General features: G+C 42.0%; 1 protein-coding gene and 1 non-coding gene across 5 annotated transcripts in view; both read left to right on the top strand.

Moving 5' to 3' along the window:
• The window catches only part of LOC122686751 (ATP-binding cassette sub-family C member 4-like), a 2,082,459-nt gene that overhangs the window by 1,518,573 nt on the left and 549,423 nt on the right, over positions 1-14,463 (top strand). The gene's annotated exons all lie outside the window — the stretch shown is intronic.
• LOC122687194 lies at positions 5,365-5,471 on the top strand. The gene has a single exon (XR_006339086.1). It is a non-coding gene; the product is annotated as a U6 spliceosomal RNA (small nuclear RNA).

Here is a 14,463-nt window from a genome sequence, read left to right as displayed (position 1 = left end):
GGACGCAGGTGGCTCTCTGACTTCTACTGAGCCGACCTACGTGGCAGCCGGGGCTCCAGCCGCCCCTCCAGCGCCTCCAGGAGCTCATCCTGGCCAGCAAGATGCAGCCAGTATCCTCGGAGGTGAAACCCAACCCCCTGCAGGAGGCGAACTTGTGCTCACGCCTGTTCTTCTGGTAAGCACCCCGCCTGAGCCGTGACATTCTCCTGCCAGGCCCTTGCCTAGAGTCGCGGGCACCTTTCTGCAGCCGAGGGCTGAGTCCCAGCGAGGAAGCCTATCCCATCTCCAGGGGAAATGCCCCACCCGGGAATGAACTGGGGTCTCCTGCATTTCAGGTGGATTATTTACCAGCTGAGCTACCTGGGTAGTCCAGCAGATCTATTAATGAGCAATAAAAGGGGTGAAAGGAAGGCAGCTTAAGAAAGAAAAAGAAGCAGAGAAATATAATTTGTGAAAACAGATTCAGGTCCAGACAGTTCAGATTGGGCTGCCTCCATGTGCTGTAGACCCATGATCACTAGAATTACAAGCTCAATTTCTTAATTGCTGCTTTGATCTTATCCAAGGAGAAAATTGGATTTCTACAGGGTTTTTTTTTGTGTGTCTGTGCAGAACAATTCTATCAATGCTGCTATGTAGCAGCTCCTTTTGCCAGCCTTTCACTCTCAGAATAATAAACTACAACCACAGCCAACTTCATGAAACATCTTAACCTCTCAGATAGAGGATTCAGCCTATCTTGGCAGCTGACAGTAATCCAGAACCCTAAAAAATTCCAGAAGCATCTTCTTTTTTTCCCCAAATATTTCTCAGATTCTATCAAACCAACTTGAAAATTTGCTATAAAGTCACTGCCTTCTGGTTTGTCTGACATCAACTTACTTTTTAGATAAATTGACTTTGCTTTTCTTGAATCAAGATATTTGCCAACTCTGTGTATCTGTATAAATATCCCTCAAAGCTCAGAGTATGACAGCGAAAAGCACTAACTAATGATAACAACCCCAAATGCCCTGGGAAGAATATAAGATACCACATACTGCTGAGTGTCAGTAATCATACTGTAAAACTTCCATTTTCTTCCTTTCCTATAAACTTATAATAATAAAAGATCAGGTTAGGTCTTTGTCTGCCTAGTAAAACAGGGCAATCAAACCATTTAAACACCCGCCAGTCCTACCCCCCAAATAGATTCTCCCAGTTCTCCCTGTCCTGCCCTTTCTGAAATATTGTCCAAGTTTAATATGTTACAGTGAAACATTTGGTGCTCATGGGTAAAGAACCCACTTGCCAATGCAGGAGACTCATAAGAAACAGGGGTTCAGTCCCTGCATTCGAAAGATCCTTTGGAGAAGGAAATGGCAATCCACTCAGTATTCTTGCCTGGAGAATTCCATGCACAGAGGAGCCAGGCGGGTTACAGTCCATAGGGTTGCAAAGAGTTGGACATGACTGAAATGACTTAACACACAAACACACACAATATTTTACTGTGAAATATTGTTGCTTATTGGTTTCTTTCTGCTGGTTAACAGGTTTTGGATTCAGATAGATGGAAACAATATAACCGGCCATATGATTTGCTGCAAAATGCAGATAGCCTGTTTTACAAGATGGTGCAAAAACTGGGCAAGGCAGAGGCCTCTGCCCTCACTGAAAGGGCAAAACAGGTGAGCCTGCTGCAGGGTGTTGTGATTACAGTTTGTCTCCTGGTTCACTCTTCAGCATTTCCACCAGGGGTCTCTGTGCCTTTTTCAGTCATAAACCTCCAGAGACTAAACTTCATGACTGGGTCTTAACAACACATGGCAGGTTGAAGGCAGGTCTGCTGATAATCTGCAGCAGTGGTGGGGGTGGGGTGTAGGATGAGTGTGCACTTCTGTGAATGCACACCTGTGCCTAACAGACAGATTTTGGATAGGACTCACCAGACACTTAGACCTTAGGTTTAGATTCCCTTAGAGCATGGGACACTCTCATATTACAGACCTTTTAAGTTTCATTCTGTCTTGTGCTTAGGACATTTGTGATGCAAGTGCTGTCAAGGAATATCCAGGAAATTTGAGAGTTTAAGGAAAAAAATTGGAATACGTTGAGTCTAGGAAGATTAACTAGGGAAAGGTATAAGTTGCTTCTCTTTCCAACCTGTAAAGAAAACTCCTACATGATACTATCACTTAATCCCTAATTCTTTGTTGTTTAGAATTTTATCCAGTTACCCCCTCCCCGCCCATGCTCCCTCTAACTTCCAGAAGAAGATAGATTGTCATCAGGATGAATCAGGAATTCACAAATCGTAACACTGTCCTCTGAATGGGGCTTGAAGATGAGGTGTGTGAAAGCACTAAACACTGTACACGGTGAGGAAGGCGCTCGGTGAGCGACCTTCAGTCACATGGGGTCTTTCTCATGAAGGTGAGGTGGTATGTCTTCTACAGATGTGACAACTGAAGTCTAATTTAAGGGACTTAGCCATTGTCATACAGCCACCTGTAATTCATTCTGGAACAAGATGGGATTGACACTGATGGGAAGAGAGAGGGAAGGAAGATGTGGTGTTCTTGCTACTTGAGATGCATGGTTCAGGGTGGTGTGTGATTTCCAGCTGCCTGCGGTGATGCTTCCCCACTGAAGATTTATCTCTGGGTATTAAACTATGGATGCATTTTGCCTTCTTCATACTTTTCTGCATTTCCCAGATTTTCACTTGTAAATAGAATCAAATTACTTGTGTAATATTGAAAATATCTGTTAAAGAAAGCATACCCCAGTATCTAACAGTATTTCCATATGAAAAAATGTATCTAAAATGTGGTTTAATTTCGCTCTGTCACTGGTTCATCTCAATCCTCCTTAGAAATGAGGAAATGCACAGCAGTACCTTCCACTGTTCATAGGGTAGGAGATGGCTTTATAAGTACTGTATTGTATGCAAATGTTGAGAAACTGAACATGGAGCTCTGTATTTTTTTGGTGCCTAAAATTCACAGAGTGCTTTCATCTATTAGAGTGTCTCCCAGTCAGTTTCCCTCCTGAGACCTGATAATCATTTGTGATTTCCCATATAACCGAGTCACAAAAAAATCAGGACTCTTACAAAATCCTTTTGTTCTTTTGAACTTAGGCATTACACATCAAAGAGCAGTGCCCCCACCTATCTGTCAAAGTGTTCATTTAAAAACTATATCATCCTTATGTATGCTCAAGACATTGCATAATGAGAAATTGATCTCAGAATTTTAGATATTTCCGGATAAGATAATAGGGTTCAATATCCTCATTTTACAGGTGAGGAAACAGAGTCCTCTTAGAAGGAATGTGGTCCTATGTATATAACTGCTGTTAAGCTAGTTTGTAGCAGACACAGAATTAGAAATCTGTTCTTTAAGTAAATGTTTTAAATCACGTGTCACAAATGATATGTTCAGAAGCTGGCATAGGTCATAGAATGAGAAATCTTGTGATTCCTGGTCTAGTAATCCTGCACCTACTCTAAGAATATTAATGTAAGTTACATTTGTGTAATTCTTTATAATTTATTTTACGTAGCTCTCACATGTATGATTTCACTGACATTTTTTATCCCACGTCTGGATGAGGAGATTGGGTCCAGGGCTCACTTGAGGTCACAGAGCTGGTCCAGGAAGCACAGAGCGGGAATTGCTGAGGGAGACTGAGTCCTGTTCTAGGTACTGCATTCTCTGTTGAGTCCAAGAACACTCCTCCTCTCATGTGGTAGCCTCAGTGGAGCCATCACCCAAGTTCACAGAGTGGAACCAGAGGTCCAAGAACCTTCTCTTGGATTTCAGTTCTGCCACTGGCTCACGTCACCACTACAGAAAGAAATGCATTTCTTGATCCTCATCCCATCTTGACATTATTTCTGTATACTCTGCATCTTCTTAGGAGGATAAACTCTCAGATTATCAGTTTTTTTAATTTACAAGCATGAGATATCAATGCATTGTTCAGAGCTGTAACAGCAGTATGATTAGCCAAAATCACAAGCTTTTGACTCTAATAGAGCAGGATTCATTCATCTGAAAAGAAAACCCAACATCTGGGAAAAGGTGCTCCCACCTCACATTTTCTTGAACTGGTAGCTCAGGTGAACTGATCACTGTCTGATTGACCCTGATCCGTGAAGTAGTAGAGAAAGTACCTTTTAGATTCATAAAGCTGAAGGGGGCATTAGTTTGCTAGGGCTGCCATACAAAGACCACAGAGCAGGCGACTTAAACAACAGAAACTCGTTTCCTCACAGCCCTGGGGCTGAAAGTCTGGGGTCAAGGTGTCGGTAGGGTTGGTCTCCTCTGAGGTCTCTCTCCTTGGCTTGGAGATGCCGTCTTCTCTCTGTGTCTCACATGGTGTTCCCTCTGTGTGAGCCTGTGTCCTGATCTCCTCTTCTTATGAGAACTCCAGTCTGTTAGATTAGGACCCACCTGTATGACTTCATTTTAACTTTATTGCCTCTTTAAAGACCCTGTCTCCAAATACAGTCACATTCTGAGGTACTGGGGGTTTAGGACTTCAACATGTAAAATTGGAGGGGACACAGTTCAGCTCAAACAAAGAATAAATGCCTGTCATCCATTCTGTTCTGTGATGAAGCAGATCTGGTTGAGGTTTCTTTGTTCCCAGTGTGTAACAGAGGTGTCATTTTGTCTACTAATGAAATTACTAAATACAACCCAGAAGTTATAAAATTCTCATACCCTAGCTCTAGGAGCCTGGTCCAGTTGGATAGATGGAGGAGGCACTTAGCCTCCACATGGTCTTGTGTCCCCCAAGGTCTCTGAGCCTCAGGTCCTCACCTATGTGTAGAGCAGGGATTACAGCCCTGGCAGATTCTTCACAGTTATTACAGGGATCAGATGAGAGAGCAGATGCTCAAGTGCTTTGAGAATATAGAGCATTTACCATATAAAAGTGGGATCATTTTTTAAAAGACTGGAATCAGAAACCTTGCCTTCCAGTAATAAAAAATATACCCATAGTTCTGCTAGATATCTTTAGAGACTCTTCAATCAGGAGTCCCCAGCCTCTGGGCCCCAGACTGGTACCGTCCACGGGCTGTTAGGAACTTGGCCACACAGCAGGAGGTGAGTGGTGGGCAAGTTAGCAAAGTTTCATCTGCTGTTCTCCATCACACCCCATTGCTTACTTTATACCCGAACCTCCCCCTACCCCTCTAACCCCTCTACACCCATCCAGGAAAAATTGTCCTCCATGAAACTGGGTTCCTGGTGCCAAAAAGGTGGGGGACTGCTGCTCTAAATAATTCAAATGTAGTTTTAATAAAGAGTTTTAAAATAAATGACACATCTACTGCTGCAAAATTTAAAAACTTTTTAAAACTCTCAAGTGCTCGCTACGGCAGCACATATACTATAATTGGAACGATACAGAGAAGATTAGCATGGCCCCTGCGCAAGGATGACATGCAAATTTGTGAAGCGTTCCATATTTAAAAAAAAAAAAAAAACTCTCTTAAAAATTTATCAACAAAAGTAAATCGCTCTCCTTCCTATCATCACACAACTCCTCCCCAGGTGGAGCCCTAGCACCACTACTGACTGTGCATCGAGAAGAACTTATGAATATGTGGTCTTCCTGTTTTTAAGCACAAAGATAGCTGTTCTTTCCTTTTTTCATTTAATATTGCATCGCAGATTGTATCAATGCATATAGATCTTATTCTTTTCAGTGGCTACATAGTATTATGCTTTCTCCATTTCCTATTCCTTATTTTCAATGCTTGTCAATCACAGTTTATAAAATACAGGGATTACAACCTGATATTAACATCCAAATTTGCTGTGTTAATTTTGTGTGTGAAAATGAGAAACCCTTGGGCAGATGCTATTAATAGATTTCCTAGCCTCTTTGCAACCCTGTTTTTAATGTATCTCTGGGTTTTTAGTTAGTAAGATGATTTTACTTATCAATTTGCTCCAGTGATAAAACATATCTGTGAGTCAGAATGATCAGAGCTCTTGTGGATTTACAGGTTGTTTAACTATAACCACTGAGTGTTTTACTGGGGCTACATCCTCCACAGAATAAATACATCCCTGGGTTTTTAAATTGTGCCTCCACAAGTGATATGATTGCTTCACATGAAGAAGTGGACCTAGAAAGGTGTTGCTATAGGAGAAGGACTTTAAAACTCTTAAAAATGCTGTTGTTTTTCTCCCCGCCACCCACCACCCCCCAGGTGCACTTCAAAAAGTATAGCCAGATGTTACTCACAGTGACCATGTGGTTATGAATGTTTCCAGTAGACAGCCTTCAGCCTTCACAATTTTTGAGTCAACTCTGTGATTCTACTATGAGTGCATGTCAATTCCAAAGATGCTTTTCCACTAGTAAATTATATTATATATTTTGTTTGTACCAGAAACAAATATTTACACATTGCAAGATATTAATGTGTAATTTTTCTCCAACTTTACTTGATGATTTCAAATTCTTGCAAGAGGATTTATTAGGTTTATTTATATGTTATACTACTTTCTTTTTATCCAAATCAGAGGTGCAGTTCAGTTCAGTTCAGTCGCTCAGTCGTGTCCGACTTTTTGTGACCCCATGAATCGCAGCACACCAGGCCTCCCTGTCCGTCACAAACTCCCGGAGTTTACTCAAACTCATGTCCATTGAGGCGGTGATGCCATCCAGCCATCTCATCCTCTGTCATCCCCTTCTCCTCCTGCCCACAATCCCTCCCAGCATCAGGGACTTTTCCAATGAGTCAACTCTTCTCATGAGGTGGCCAAAGTATTGGAGTTTCAGCTTCAGCATCAGTCCTTCCAATGAACACCCAGGAATGATCTCCTTTAGGATGGACTGGTTGGATCACCTTGCAGTGCAAGGGACTCTCAAGAGTCTTCTCCAACACCACAGTTCAAAAGCATCAATTTTTTGACATGCAGCTTTCTTCACAGTCCAACTCTCACATCCATACATGACCACTGGAAAAACCATAGCCTTGACGAGACAGACCTTTGTTGACAAAGTAATGTCTCTGCTTTTTAATATGCTCTCTAGGTTGGTCATAACTTTCCTTCCAAGGAGTAAGCATCTTTTAATTTCATGGCTGCAATCACCATCTGCAGTGATTTTGGAGCCCAAAAAAATAAAGTCTGACACTGCTTCCACTGTTTCCCCATCTATTTCACAAGAAGTGATGGGACCAGATGCCATGGTCTTAGTTTTCTGAATGTTGAGCTTTAAGCCAACTTTTTCATTCTCCTGTTTTCCCTTTCATCAAGAGGCTTTTTAGTTCCTCTTCACTTTCTGCCATAAGGGTGGTATCATCTGCATATCTGAGATTATTGATATTTCTCCTGGCAATCTTGATTCCAGCTTGTGCTTCTTCCAGCCCAGCATTTCTAATGACGTACTCTGCATACAAGTTAAACAAGCAGCAATATGCAGCCTTGAGGTACTCCTTTTCCTATTTAGAACCGGTCTATTGTTCCATGTCCAGTTCTAACTGTTGCTTCCTGACCTGTGTACAGGTTTCTCAAGAGGCAGGTCAGGTGGTCTGGTATTCCCATCTCTTTCAGAATTTTCCACAGTTTATTGTGATCCACACAGTCAAAGGCTTTGGCATAGTTGATAAAGCAGAAATAGATGTTTTCTGGGACTCTCTTGCCTTTGTGATGATTCAATGGATGTTGGCAATTTGATCTCTAGTTCCTCTGCCTTTTCTAAAGCCAGCTTGAACATCTGGAAGTTCACAGTTCACGTATTGCTGAAGCCTGGCTTGGAGAATTTTGAGCATTAGTTTAGTAGCGTGTGAGATGAGTGCAATTGTGCGGTAGTTTGAGCATTCTTTGGGATTGCCTTTCTTTGGGTTTGGAATGAAAACTGACCTTTTCTAGTCCTGTGGCCACTGCTGAGTTTTCCAAATTTGCTGGCACATTGAGTGCAGCACCTTCACAGCATCATCTTTCAGGATTTGAAATATCTCAACTGGAATTCCATTACCTCCACTAGCTTTGTTTGTAGTGATGCTTCCTACAGCCCACTTGACTTCACATTCCAGGATGTCTGGCTCTAAGTGAGTGATCACACCATCGTGATTATCTGGGTCGTGAAGATCTTTTTTGTACAGTTCTTCTGTGTATTCTTGCCACCTCTTTTTAATGTCTTCTGCTTCTGTTAGGTCCATACCATTTCTGTCCTTTATCGAACCCATCTTGCATGAAATATTCCCTTGGTATCTCTAATTTTCTTGAAGAGATCTCTAGTCTTTCCCATTCTGTTGTTTTCCTCTATTTCTTTGCATTGATCCCTAAGGAAGGCTTTCTTATCTCTCCTTGCTATTCTTTCAAACTGCATTCAAATGGGAATATCTTTCCCTTTCTCCTTTGGTTTTTGCTTTTCTTCTTTTCACAGCTATTTGTAAGGCCTCCTCAGACAACCATTTTGCCTTTTTGCATTTCTTTTCCATGGGGGTGGTCTTGATCCATGTCTCCTGTACAATGTCACAAACCTCTGTCCATAGTTCATCAGGCTCTCTGTCTATCAGATCTAGTCCCTTAAATCTATTTCTCACTTCCACTGTATAGTCATAAGGGATTTGATTTAGGTCATACCTGAATGGTCTAGTGGTTTCCCCTACTTTCTTCAATTTCAGTCTGAATTTGGCAATAAGGAGTTCATGATCTGAGCCACAGTCAGTTCCCAGTCTTGTTTTTGCTAACTCTATAGAGCTTCTTATCTTTGGCTGCAAAGAATATAATCAATCTGATTTCGGTGTTGACCATCTGGTGACGTCCCTGTGTAGAGTCTTCTCCTGTGTTGTTGGAAGAGGGTGTTTGCTATGACCAGTGCGTTCTCTTGGCAAAACTCTATTAGCCTTTGCCCTGCTTTATTCCGTTCTCCAAGGCCGAATTTGCCTGTTACTCCAGGTGTTTCTCGGTCCTCCTGCGCCGCCACAGCCGCCACTCCTTGGTCGTGGGGTTGCTCCTCTCGGCCGCAGCCCCTGACCTCTGATGTGGGTCAGCCCCTCTTGGCAGCCGCCCCTGACCTCGGAAGTGGGGTAGTTCCTCATGGCCACGCTTCTGCGTGGTCCGTCGCAGCCGGCGCGCTTCCGACTATTTGTGACCCCATGGACCTACCAGGCTCCTCAGTCCATGGAATTTTCCAGGCAAGAGTACTGGAGTGGGTTGCCATTTCCTTCTCCAGGGGATCTTCCTGATCCAGGGATTGAACCTGGGTCTCCCACATTGCAGGCAGGCACTTTACCGTCTGAGCCACCAGGGAAGCCATCAGAGGTGCAGGACACTAACAATAGCTGTCCAGGTGCTGTGTCTTGAGAGACCCCAGAGTCAAACTCATTTTCTAAGATTTGAGACAAAATTTTCACTTTTTTTTTTTTTACTGTTCCCAGAATTACATATTACTTTCCAATTATATCAGGGATTCTGTTTACTTGAAGACTGTGTCAAGTTGCTCTTTTGTGTCACCATTTCCTTTAATAGAGCTATGACCCATTTTTCCACTCAAAGATCCCTGGTTAAAATACTATAGTGAAAATAAATAGGAAAAACATACACTTAGTTTAAGTGACATTATAGGAGAGAGAGATGTCCCACTCCAAAAAATAACATGCTTAAAATACAGAAGGACAATATTATATGTTCATCTCCTGTGTCCCCTGCATTGCAGGCAGATTCTTTATAGCTGAGCAGTTGAGGAAATGCTCTAAAAAAGAAGGAAGAAAAAATATGCTTTCTCAAAATAGAAACCCTTCTAAGGGATTTGCTACTGAAGGACAGACATGTGCTAAACTATCTTCTAGATAAAGAATTATGTTTTTTTTACATTAAAAAATTGTAGTAAAGTATATATAACATGAAATTTGTCATTTAACCATTTTTGATAACACAATTCAGTGGCATTAATCACATTCACTGGGAAGGATTTGGGGCAGGAGGAGAAGGGGACAACAGAGGATGAGATGGCTGGATGCCATCACCAACTTGATGGACATGGATTTGGGTAGACTCCGGGAGTTGTTGATGGACAGGGAGGCCTGGCATGCTGTGATTCATGGGGTCACAAAGAGTCAGACACGACTGAGCGACTGAACTGAACTAACCTGAACTGAATCACTTTCACAGTGTTGTGCAGCCATCATTTTCTGGGTAACTTTTGGTAATTATGTGCTTCCTATTCAGTGTGTTATTTCTGCAGAGTCATTTTGGTAAGTTTCATTTTTCTATAAGTGGATGTGTTTTCTGTGAGTTCTGAGCTAGATTGGCACAAATTTATTCACAGTATCTTGTATGTTTAATCTCTACAGCATCTCTAACTGCTCTTTGGGCTTTTAAATTTTCTTTGAGTCTTCTTTTTTTTTTTTTTTTTTTGAGTCTTCTCTTTTTATGAATAATCTTGCATAACTTTTTCCTATTTTCAAAGAATCAACTTTTTGCTTGATTTATGCTCTTTATTTTTTTTCTAGTTCATCACATCGTTCATTCTTTCCTTCAAATTTTCCTTTACTTTGAAGTTATTTCCTCTAAATTCTTAAATTGAAAACAGGTTAATAATGTCATTATTTTTCTAATATAAGTATATAAGGCCTAATTTTTTTTCTAAGACCCCCTTTAGCTTCAACCTACAAGTTTTGGTACTTACCACCAATCAATAACCATAGTATTATGTATGTTCTAATTCCTATTTTAATTCATTAACTATATCTTTTCAGTTCAGTTCAGTTCAGTCACTCAGTTGTGTCCGACTCTTTGCGACCCCATGAATCGCAGCATGCCAGGCTTCCCTGTCCGTCACCAACTCCATACCCATGAGTAATTTGTAAGCATAATGTTCTCTAAGTTTCACATGCTAATGGATTTTTCTATGAGACTGAACCATGTGGAACTGCTAACATTCAACCTTTTTATAAGCTATTTAATGGCACTTTCATATGGTTCAACATAGTACTTTTCTTTTGTTATTAACATATAACTTAGTTTCATTTTGGCCAGACTGCATTAGATTATAGGTTTTAAACCAAAGGTAACCACATTCACACAAAAAGTCCTTGTTTCCACCAACTGGTATTTTATTTGAGGGGTTTAAAATGTTATAAGCACATGTGTAACCAGTAATTTTCAAATAAAACTCCTTCATGAGTACTGGAATGTTTTGTAATACGTGTTGCAGGCTGGTTCTCTGGGATGCAGACTCAGATGGAGTTTAGTGCTGGGATGTGTATCAGGGCTGCCCTTGGGGCCAAAACTGTGGGATCAGGAGGGAAGAATCAGGGTTGGGCAGAGGGAAGGATCAAGCTGGATCACTGGCCAGATGACCTTAGTTGACCCCATTGGGGTCTGGAGTGAAGATGGCCCTTCAGGGTTGCCCTGACACATCAACTGGCCATGTTTTTATGCCTCCCCCTGGATGGGTCATTGCATAGAAGCTGCCCTCAGAGGGCTGATGGTTTAAGGTTTCCCACTGGCAGCACTTACAGCAGCTGGACAACGAGTTCTTGAAGGGAGATCAGGACAGCATGTCTCCATGTCCCCACAGTATGTGTCACAGCTCCAGAGGTAGGGGATGAGGGTGTACTCTAGAGGAAACTCTTGATGACTGATGTGTAAGTCAAAATGATGACTTAGTGGTTCTCCTCAATACCCTCTACTCTAAAAAGTAGAGGAGAAGGTCCATATAGGGGAGATATCCTCATTCTCTAGGGTCAGCCCAGTTGTCACCTCTTCTAGGACTGACCTTAAGATCGGTCATCATCCTGGGTAACTCATGTTTCTGTAGGACCCTGAGCACCTCTCATTTGTTAAACTGAACCATGCTTGGTTAGTGTCCTGTTGTCACCATGCTGAGACACTTCATTTGTAAACAAGGGCCCTGTTCTTTCCATTGTGCACTGGGTTCTGTAAATGACGTAGCCTTCCCTAACTGTGAATGTTCACACGTGGTCTGTTTTCTCACTAAACTAAGTGAGAAAAAGACTTGGGATTGTGCCCTATTCATTTTTTTTATTACATTTTCTAGCACAGTGTCTATCATATAGGGGGTGTTCATTAACTGTTTGCTATATGAATAAATGATGACTGAGAACAACCCTTCCTTCTCAACTTTATAATTTTGAAATTCTAAAGTAGCCTGGGATAACAGAAAGCCCTGGTTTTGGAGTCAGTCACACTGATCTACATCTCAGTTCTTTCTCTGCTCCTCACCAGCAGTGTGGGTGTCCAAAGAATGTACTGTACAGAGTGGACACTTGAGAGTGAAAGGAAAGCAGTAACCAGCCAAAGGGCCAGGGCACCATCCTTGACAAAATAGACTGTGGACACCCTACAGCCTTGTAGCCTTAGTTACCTGCTTGGGTAAGTATCGTAACCTCTGAAACTCAACTTCTTCATCTGGAAGGTGGATATAGTTCCTGCTCTTGGAGAGTTCTTTGGTTGGGATGATGGATGGACCAAGAGTGTCCAAAGACACAGGGTGGAATCATTGACCTTAGTGATTCCTACTTAGCAGGGGAGGAGGGTTAGATGGGCGTGGATGGAGGATGTTTGTAGACTGTAGAAAGTGTATTTGAGGAGGTCCTCATCTGATGGCCCAAACCAAACTGTTCTTCCTTCACATGTAGTTAAAATGACACAAGCACACAGGGAGGAGCACAAGCTCCGGAGTCAGCCTTCCAGGGACAAATTCTGGCTCCTCTGGACAATGACTGGGTTTAGATACAAATTCTGCTCCTGCTAATCGTGGGCTATTAAGGTTGGGAAGCCGACTGTGCTTCAGTGTCTTTGTCTGAAGGTTGAGATGGAGTTTGTATGATTCTCAGAGGGCTGTTGCAAAGATTAGCTATGTGACGCTTACAAAGATTAGCTATGTGATGCTTGCAGTGTGGTCTGTGCACTAGGGCCAGTCTGTGAACTGTTTATAAACAGGTTAGAAGTAAGTACAGGAAATTCAAGAAAGCTAGAAACTCAGAGCCATCAGCTATTGCTGTGACATCCTGTGACTCAGGATGCGTGGGATCGTGAACAGCCCAGATTTTGCACTTGCAGGGGGAGGTACACATAGTTGAAATGAGCACTAGCGATGCACAATGGAATAGGGATTAGGCTGCAATGGGCTGAAAATGCAAAATTAAATAAAGGTCCAGAGGACCTTTTGAAATCCTGTATGGTCTCATTTTAAACATAAATATGATGGTAACAATTAATAAAGAAGGTAGTGCTGGAGAGGGTAGTGCTGACTGACAGCTAATCACATATCCAGCATTGTTCAAAAGCACTGTTTCTCACATGTCTGGGATTAAGTATCAGTTTTATTTAATTTTGCATTTTCAGCCCATTGCAGCCTAATCCCTATTCCACTGTGCATCGCTAGTGCTCATTTCAACTATGTGTACCTCCCCCTGCAAGTGCAAAATCTGGGCTGTTCACGATCCCACGCATCCTGAGTCACAGGATGTCACAGCAATAGCTGATGGCTCTGAGTTTCTAGCTTTCTTGAATTTCCTGTACTTACTTCTAACCTGTTTATAAACAGTTCACAGACTGGCCCTAGTGCACAGACCACACTGCAAGCATCACATAGCTAATCTTTGTAAGCGTCACATAGCTAATCTTTGCAACAGCCCTCTGAGAATCATACAAACTCCATCTCAACCTTCAGACAAAGACACTGAAGCACAGTCGGCTTCCCAACCTTAATAGCCCACGATTAGCAGGAGCAGAATTTGTATCTAAACCCAGTCATTGTCCAGAGGAGCCAGAATTTGTCCCTGGAAGGCTGACTCCGGAGCTTGTGCTCCTCCCTGTGTGCTTGTGTCATTTTAACTACATGTGAAGGAAGAACAGTTTGGTTTGGGCCATCAGATGAGGACCTCCTCAAATACACCTTCTACAGTCTACAAACATCCTTCATCCATGTGGGAGAAGGTGAGGGTGGGATGTTTTGAAAGAACAGCATGAATATTATCTATAGTGAAACAGATCACCAGCCCAGGTGGGATGCATGAGACAAGTGCTCGGGCCTGGTGCACTGGGAAGACCCAGAGGAATCGGGTGGAGAGGGAGGTGGGAGGGGGGATCGGGATGGGGAATACGTGTAACTCTATGGCTGATTCATATCAATGTATGACAAAACCCACTGAAATGTTGTGAAGTAATTAGCCTCCAACTAATAAAAAAAAAATTATCAGTATTTTTAGTAGCATTAAAAAGTTAGAAATAAATTCCTCTTCAAGAGGGTTTATTTTTTTCAAGTCTAAAACAATACTGTGCATATATTTATATTGATTCTCTTCTTGAATCAGCAGCATGGTACTAATGTTGAAAAAGGTACCTGGAAACACAACAGGCCACTTTAAAACCCTTCAGAGTTTTTTGAAACACAAGGCTTTATGTGTAAGCTATTAATTTTCCTTTTAAAATGGAAATAATATGGATTAATTGAGCTTTTGTTTTTTAAACC

Source organism: Cervus elaphus, chromosome 30 (genome assembly GCF_910594005.1).
Source record: "Cervus elaphus chromosome 30, mCerEla1.1, whole genome shotgun sequence".
Taxonomy (NCBI): Eukaryota; Metazoa; Chordata; class Mammalia; order Artiodactyla; family Cervidae; genus Cervus; species Cervus elaphus.
This window is presented reverse-complemented; position numbering and strand designations above follow the sequence as displayed.